The following is a 9544-nucleotide window of genomic DNA, read 5'->3' as shown; positions in this document are numbered from 1 at the left end:
TCTCTAATATCACTACCGAGTCACCAGAGGCATATTCAGCCATATAGTAATACTCATTCTTACAACAATATTGTAATATATATACATTGCCATAGAGATACTAATTGTATTCGGACTGTGTATCTCACATATTATGGGTAGCCGGTAGTTACATACTATACATTATTCTCCAGTTGCTTCTCCTTAATATTACTTGATAGGATCAAGTTTCATCAGTGTTTCAATGTATTCCCTCAATCCCTCACATATGTATCTATGTTGTTCGTTGTCTTCTCGTACACCACAAAGCATTTACTGAATGTTGTACCTTAAATGTTCATAGTCATATCGACGATTATAGATTACGTCCATGCTTTCTATGACTTCGATCTTCTATATCTTTATGTCACTTCCATATTATGAATATGACAGGTAGGAACTGGATTACTGGAATACAATTCGTGTTAGTACGTCAGTATCGTACTTTGTCTTAATAAGCTTATAGTAGTTTGATCTTTTACCTCCATGGCCTTCTGTCCAGAAAAGATCGTTGTATTCCATGATGATATATATATCCATATTTTACTATACTAGTTTCCATTCGCTTCCTGTCACAAAAATGTTGGTTTTGGCTTAACACTGTTTTTCAAGTGTTGCAGCTCCATCTCCGGCTCACGTTCTGTTAGGACGGAAGTCAAGCACTTCCTCCACTGTCGTCGGATCCCCGCCAACATCACTCATCTGACTCCACACGTTCTTTAGTGACAACCACTATAAGCCGGCCACAGTCACCTCACACACCATCAGACAGTATGGTTTCCTGTACATCGCTGGTCAAGCTGCTCCGCCTCCTCCTAAGGATACCATCGTCCGACACGGTCTGTTGATCTTCAGACACACGATGTGTTGACCATGCCAAGCTACTTGTGTGCGGACATTCTTCAACTTGCCACGAGCCTCCATCCCAAGATCATCATCTGAGATCTTGCCAGACTGTGTGTTACATCACTAACTCTTCGCTGTGTGTTCCATCTGACATTTCGTTGTGGAGTTCGGTACAAAATACCGGACAGCTCATGCCGTGACTTTTCCTGCCCAAGACAGTGCTAGTGCATTCGTTGGGGACCGATGACAAGTGAACTTTTGTGAATGATCAGACCAGATATGGTCATACGAAGTGACATTTAATCGTCTTTCTTACTTTTATGAACTTTAACGGAATAGGATTGTATTGTATTGTATTGTGTTGTGTTGTGTTGTGTTGTGTTGTGTTGTGTACATGCTTTGTGGTATTACGAAGTAACATGGGGGCCATTTTCTTCCCCTTTTTCGAACGAACGTTAGTGTACCTTGGACATGTTTGCCAGTTTCGCGTTTTGTCCAGATTTCTCTCAAAATTCTCCTCATATCCAAGTCGAGTTCCGTGCTCCTGTATTGCTTCGGGTGTAGATTTGGTTGTCTTTATACACATCGCCTCCATGTACTCATGTTTACTTATTCCGAGCTGTGGGCAGCTCTTGTCCACAGGCGGAGGATGTTATAGGGTTAAAAAAGGCATCTGTTATACAAGAAACGTACCACAAATTCGTTAGTGAGGATTACGGTGATTGCATCAGAAAAGCAATGCTATTACGGCTTGGTAATAAAGTAAGGGATCAAACAACAGGATAAATCTTATTGACAGAACAGGAAAGTCCTTTTAGGTATTAATGAACAATGAATCACAGATGAGAGTTTTCAGTAATTTTCCGATCACGAGGCAAGACATGAGACCATGGAATGATGTAATTTTTAACAAATCAGAGGGATTGTATAGGGTCATGTGACAAGGGTGGAGCGGGCTCGAACACCTTAAAAAGATACCGTCAGCACTAGAAAGTGGTGCGGGTTACAAAGTCAGCAGAACGTTCGCATCGCGATCGATAAGTTCCATATCTGGTGAAGAGCTTGCCCTATCCAGTCCCGACCACGTCACCTTGTAATGAAGAGAGGGATCGAGTAAACCTATGTGAGTATAAAACCTGGTGTTGAGTTATTCATTGTATGCCAGAGTGCCAGCACATGAGTGAAATGTGTTTATTGAGGAGTTACAGTCGTCTGACCTCTCACTCCAGACTTAACATCCCCATGGACCAAGCGAGTGTGTAACTTGAGCTTACATCACCCCTGACAATGCGGAACGGCCAGCTTAATAGGTAACTGGTTATAGGGTTTACTAACACCCAAATCCCAGTTACGACAATATGTACAACAGAAGTTAACTGAGAAAACGTTTTGTTGCAGAGATACAGATATGTACATATTTGAAAACATTCTGATTTGCAGTAAATGAGACACCTGCATTGCCATGTAACATACGATTAATACCAATCAGTGCACTAATTTCAACAATCCTTTCTAAAGATTGTAACAGTTTATGTCTTTGAGTAGTATACAACGGACATTCAAGGAAGTAATGAAAAACATTCTCACACCCATGGCCACATTGACATGATGCGTCATATTTTAAATATTTATTCTAAATAAATCGTACTGAAGTGCACTCATCATATATCTTAATATTGTGTGCAAAAGATATAACTTCTATATTCCATTAGAATAATATTTAGGTTCACATTGGTCTTTATTTGATTTATATGATACAACAGTGTCGCAATTTCTAATAGCTAAGCTAATGTTTTCAATATGATGATGCCGACTCCCGTTAGACTAGAAGGTTAAACCGAAATGTTTATGAAAATAAATTGTTTTTATATTGCTGCAATAAAAGTTCAAATTACTGTCTTTTCGTCCATCTTTCAAAATAAATAATATAGCTTCAGTTTGTTCCTGTGTTTTTATTTGGACTATTCTATTATAATGTGTAGATAACAGGTAGTAGATAATCTGTTCACTGAACCGTAAATGTTGTTATTTTAAGGTGTCTGCGAACTGGCTGTCTGCGTAATGGGAGGACACCGCTCTGACTGGGTTCGGTATCCCAGGTGCTTTGTTTCGAGGGAAGTAAACCCAAGTACACAATATTGTACGCTTATAACTTTGTTTAATTGGGTTTTTTGTTTCATAATCAGCAATGAATATTATATGTCATGAATAAGTGATAATTGTGTTTTAATTATGTTTGTTTTTTTGTTTTTTTGTTTTTTGTGTGCATGTGGCCTTTAACACCAACATAAGGATTCCAGGGTCAGACTGACGTATGTCTCAGACGCTGGTGCTTGTATAGCTGAACCCTCTGTTTGTATGATACAACCAATTCATAATAAATAACTTTCTCATTAAAATCGATCATTAACTGCTTAATGAAGAAGAAGACATTTTGTATCACTACGCTTAATGAAGCTGGGTGTGGGATTACTAGCTCATTACTGTATTGTGAGGCTATTTTAGGATGAAATGTGGGATGTGGGATACCACCCTGTCTTAACTGTTCTATATATATATACTTAATGAAGCTGGGTGTGGGATTACTAGCTAATTACTGTATTGTGAGGCTATTTTAGGATGAAATGTGGGATGTGGGATAAAATGTGGGATTTCTGGTCATTTGTTCCTTTGTTTTTGCTAATTGGAGCATGAAATGTGGGATTTTTTGGGGGTGGGATGTGGGATATGGGCTTTTATTTTTAGCTAATTATTGCATTGTTTTACCATTGTTTTAGCATAGTTTCTATTGTCTGTGCTGTAGAATTAAATTTATATCTACTGTTATCGGAAAAGTTGAGTAATAACCAGTAATGTACGTGGTTAAGCATCCACATCTACGTCTGTCTAATATTACAGCGTGTACAGGCGTGAGTATTTGACCATTAAGTTGTGGCCAGAGCGGTCACTACAAACACTGGAGTATATACTCAATTAGCCAATTATAGACAGCTGTCAGTTACGCAAGTGATAACAAGTCTGTTATTTTGCAATGGCATTGTGTAATCAAGTCTGTTATTTTGCAATGGCATTGTGTAATCAAGTCTGTTATTTTGCAATGGCATTGTGTAATCAAGTCTGTTATTTTTGCAACATTGTGAATATTTTAACAAAATGTGATTTTGCAATGGCATTGTGTAATCAAGTCTGTTATTTTGCAATGGCATTGTGTAATCAAGTCTGTTACAAGTCTGTTATTTTGCAATGGCATTGTGTAATCAAGTCTGTTATTTTGCAATGGCATTGTGTATCAGTATTTAAGATATGGCAGTGTAAAATCTGTTCCATGAGATCAGTGTAATCATTCCTTAAATTGCAATGGCATTGTGTAATCAAGCTTTCAGAGTCAGAGCAGGCATTTGGAATAAGTCTGTTACAAAGTCTGTTATTTTGCAATGGCATTGTGTAATCAAGTCTTTTGCAATGGCATTGTGTAATCAAGTAAATTTTGCAATGGCATTGTGTAATCAAGTCTGTTACATTGTTCAATGGCATTGTGTATAAGTCTGATATGTTGCAATGGCATTGTGTAATCCTCTGTTACAAGTCTGTTACAATGTCTGTAATTTGCAATAAAATCAAGTCTGTTATTTGATGTCAAGTGTTTATTTTGCAATGCAGGAAACTCGAAGTTACAAGTCTGTTCGGATGAGTGAATCATGAGTATGGTTTTACGCCGCTTCCACCTAAAAGCAAAATTAACCCTAATATTTTCAACTCCAACATGCAGGTTTTCTGTGATGGGGTAGTCCTTTGTGAATCACTTTGGTAATGTTTTATCATTGTCTTCAAGCGGGGATTTCAGGTCAGACAGAATTTGTAATACATAATCGTGTGTTTGTCTCTGCTCTCAGCAGTATTGCAGCAATATGAGTGAGTGAGTATGGTTTTACGCCGCTTTTAGCAATATTCCAGCAATATCACGGCGGGGTACACCAGAAATGGGCTTCACACAGTGTACCCATGTGGGGATTCGAGCCCGGGTCTCCAGCGTGACGAACGAACGGTTTTACCATTAGGCTACCCCATCGTCCAAAGGGATGTTCGGACCTTGCTCTCCAGTCGTACTGCGCGCCGAATATCCTACACTTCAAATACTAATTATCAACAAGTTATTATTCCATTGTTCAGGTTACCACAACAAGATTTCCGATAACTATCTGATATAATACTACATTACTAATTGACCTGAGCCCAAATTCGCGATAAGTCAGCCACATTTACACTGCCAGGTATGTTTACAGGTAATGTACGTACGCTGGACTGGTTGTGCGGCTACGCGAGTTACTTTTATAGTGTGACGAAGTCTTTCATTGGCTGCTTCTTGCCGATACACTCTTTGTGTGTGTCATGTGTACAAGTATCACACCTGCCTGTCTGTGTAATTACATAATGCGACAGAGACAGATTGCATGATTGTGGTCAATGATTGAAGTTGTGTATTGCATATTGACTCATAGGTGTCAATAAAACAGACATTGAGTTTTGTCTGTGACAGAGGCATATCTATATCACAGTTAGAAATTCTGACAATGCTAAATAATGACGTTGATGTTAAGTATCGAACTGAGAAAGTGACTAGGTAAGAAGAACGTGTGGTGAAATAGTCAAATGAAATTATATAACAGTTAAATCGGTAATCTCCTGTCATAACATATAAAAAGCTCGCGACTGTGAAATGTCAACAAAACATTACAAAAATAGCTCACATCAAACAAAGCCTACTCCGAGTACTACGTCTTGAAATGTCGAACGCCTCACTGGTTGACACATAGCTGAGTAGATGTAGATCCTTAACAAGGTTCTTTTATGTAACGAGTAGATTATTTACTATTTGCTGTGTGTGTACACAACCAAGATTAGACTACACCTGAGGCGTGTTCAGAACCGCGAGCGCTCGCATCGGCCCTGAACGGACGCGAGCGCTTGGTTACAATAAACCATTCGTGACCAACTCGTGTTGTTCAGGGACAAGCCGAATAGCTTCTTTATTATATTCTTAAGGGTGAAATACTGGTGAAAATAAAAATGGTATTGTCATTTTCACTGAGTAGAATATCACTTTTGCCTGGAACTACGAAACGCGAACTACGAACTCGATGTCTCGATCATTATAAACAATGATCAAAATAAAATAAATAGAATATTTTGTTAATGTTGTCAATGGTTACGCATCTCGTGAACATATCAACTTATTCAGACCACTCGATGACATATACATGTTATTTGACAACATTAACAAACTATCCTCCATGTCTTCTATTTGGAGGTTACGGAAAGGGGCGAGTGGTGACGAATGACATTAAACACGATCGCCATCTTGGTTCGCTTGGCGAGGCAGCTGTGAGAATGGTTCGCGTGCGCGCGCGGGCACAGGCGTTCAGGATCGAGCGCTCGCTAGCGTTCGCGGGCACGCGGTTCTGAACACGCCTCTGCTCACGACGCAGCAGCGCGAACCTATTTACTGCGCATGCGCCATGAGCGTAGTGCAGCCCAGCGCACCACAGCTGTTGAAACCACTTTTCACCCCAGCTGGGGTAAATATAGTGAATCGTTTGAACTCCGAGTTTTTTTTCATGGCGTTATTTTTCAACTTTATAAGTTGAATTTGCATTTTTGATCATTTGTTACTTAAGTTCATTCCGAAAGGTATCAGAATCTGCAAAGTTGTGTTTTACGTTGCATGTGACCTTTAAGGTAAGCCATATTTACTTATTACTTTGCCGTTTTCATATTTTTGCTTAAAATGTGCCTTACTTGAACAATGAACCTAGTTCTACACTTATCAAATTTATGTTCTAACCTTGTACCTTGGCCGCGCTGTTATGATTAATGTAACTTGATATCATTTACTACGATAGTTCTGTATTCCGACACTTTGCAAGATTACTATAGTTATAACTTAAACATACAATTCGGCTGAGTATCACAGGCATGGTTTACAAGTTAGGCTTTTATTATTTCTACCCTATCTGTTGTAAGGGGTGTGATACTTATCTGTATCATATGCAGTTGGGTCCAAAGACACAAGGAATACTGAAACGAGTACAAGACACGAATAATCTGTATCATGACGTGTTTTCCAAACTGTACCAATATAAATCTTGGGTAGAAGACTTAATTGATGATGATTATGAAGACATGACATCTGATGTAGAGAGTGAAGGACAGGACGTTGAGGAAGGTCAATAATACAATTAGCACAACATGTAAAGTAGACATTTGGGAGAGCTCCTATCCTAAAGCCTACTCATTTGAAACGGAGCTAATAAACAATGAAATCTGTATATCTTTCTTGTTTCTGAATGTATTCTACCCGTGAAGGTCCGGGTTAGAATGAACCTTCAGTAGCCCATGCTTGTCGTAAGAGGCGACTAACGGGATCGGGTGGTGAGGCTCGCTTGCATGATTGACACATCTCATCATCATATCCCAATTGGGTACATCGATGCTCATGCTGTTGATCACTGGATTGTCTGGTCCAGACTCGATTATTTACAGACCATTTAGCTGGGATATTACTGAGTGCAAGATAAAACTAAACTCACTCACTCACTTAATGCATTGCTGGAGGATTAACATGAGACAACTGTTCGTTGTACAAATCTTTAACCTGTTTGATGTCACAACTGATAAATAATCCTCCCTATGTCACTAAATACATTTAAGCTACAATACAATTCTTAACGCTAGAGGTCCTAACCTCTTCATACCCCAGATACACAACACAGTCACAAGAAGCTTACACCCGAGTATTTCATGGTAATGTCTGTGGAATAAGAGCGGCTAACGGCATGTGAGTAACCTATGTGTCACATGATGTCAAATAAGTTTCATAAACATGGACATAAGATGTTTAACTTCTGTTATGTTTGCAATTTGAAAGTAAAGTTTTAAAATGTTGAGTAAAAGCACTGGAAAGTTTTACAGGAGAACACATGTAGGTTTGTTTTCTTATCCAGTAATATATATGACAAATGCTAAATCAATTTCATCACTGTACAACCAAACTACTTGAGATATTCAGTCCTCAACTGAAGGAATTACTATTTCCTGTCTTTAATTCCGGTCAGACACTTGTCTCCCTACACAACGGAAGCTGACCACTTGTCAGCATACATTCAACATCACATTGAAAATTATCCATGCCATGTACTCATGATTACAGTCTGACCTTTAAACAACGGAAGCTGACCATTTGTGACACTACACCACGCTGAAAATAATCAACAACCATGTACACATGATTACAGTCTGACCTTTAATTTACAATAAAACAATTTCTGGTCAACTTGAACCGGCTAACTTTGCGAGCACAGGAAGCCACACACAGGAAGCTGAACACTTCAACCCTCCCAGGTCCGCACCTACTTGAACATATCTGTACACGCATAAGCATAAGTGATACAAATGACAGCATTAAATACTTAAAATGGTGGTCAGTTTTAATAACTGGATGCTGGTGCTTGTAACAAACAAAACATTGCACTATTTCATCCAATCACAGCTGTCAGATGTCTCTTCAGTTACGGCTCAGCGAGGAAGCGATTCTGCTGTTAGTAGTAGTACTGACAGTAGTGCATATACAGCGCCCCTATTCACGCAATAATCATATACAGGCCCACATGAATTTTAACAGCTACAACCGTTTATTGTTGACAGATATCGAAACATTAAGACTTGTGTGACAGCGTATTTTAAACTGGCTAGTGATTTAACAAAATGCGCTCTGATAATTTGACCTAACAGGGATACTCTACAACAGGGATTGGTCACTCGCTTGCTTTCTTTACCATTTCTACTAATTAGCGTGTGCCTCGTCATGCTCAAACGCACACAGTGACTTGGTTCGTTCCCAGCGCAACTTCGGCCAGTGTATTGTATCAGTTGGACTTTTACAATGAATGAATGAATGAATGAATGAATTAAGAGCAAGAATTATATGTGAATGAATGAAAGAAATAAAGAAAAAGAACAAAAGAAAGAAATACATATGTGAATGAATGAAAGAATAAATGATACACCACGGCCATCCCTCCCCAAACATGTTAAAGAACGCAGAACTATCGGTAGAACACATGTTAACATCAGCTGTCCTTTTTATAAAAAAATCTACTTTGAGACAATTTCTTACATAAGTAACTAATTCAGATATCTTATTGCATGTGTGGAATGGCATGGGCATTGACAGAATGTTAACTGACCCTGTCACAGACCCCTCGAAAGTTTAGAACTATCACAAAGCGTTGTAAACACCTTTCCAGTTTTGTCAAATACTAAGATCAACAAGAAAGAAAGAAGTTTTAGAACTATAACACTCAAGCATCACAAGCATCAAGTGCGTATCAGAACAGATCGGCGATATGTCATATTTTTCACACACCTCAAATACACCCTAACAGAAGAATTTAAATTATAAAACTATCACTATTACTTGCAAGCACCTTTCACCTGATGGTATATTCCCCTCATAAAAACTAAAGGTGTATGTGAAAGATGTTTTAGAACAATAACTAGAAACACTCAAACAACGCCCTGTAGTATTTCAATGGCAGATCGGCGATATGTCATATTTTTCACACACCTCAAATACACCCTAACACTTTTTTTTAGTTATAAAACTATCACTATTACTTGCAAA

Source organism: Haliotis rubra, unplaced genomic scaffold (assembly GCF_003918875.1).
Source record: "Haliotis rubra isolate DU_JTF1 unplaced genomic scaffold, ASM391887v1 Scf1552, whole genome shotgun sequence".
In the NCBI taxonomy this organism is placed as follows: Eukaryota; Metazoa; Mollusca; class Gastropoda; order Lepetellida; family Haliotidae; genus Haliotis; species Haliotis rubra.
Note: the sequence above shows the minus strand (reverse complement) of the source record.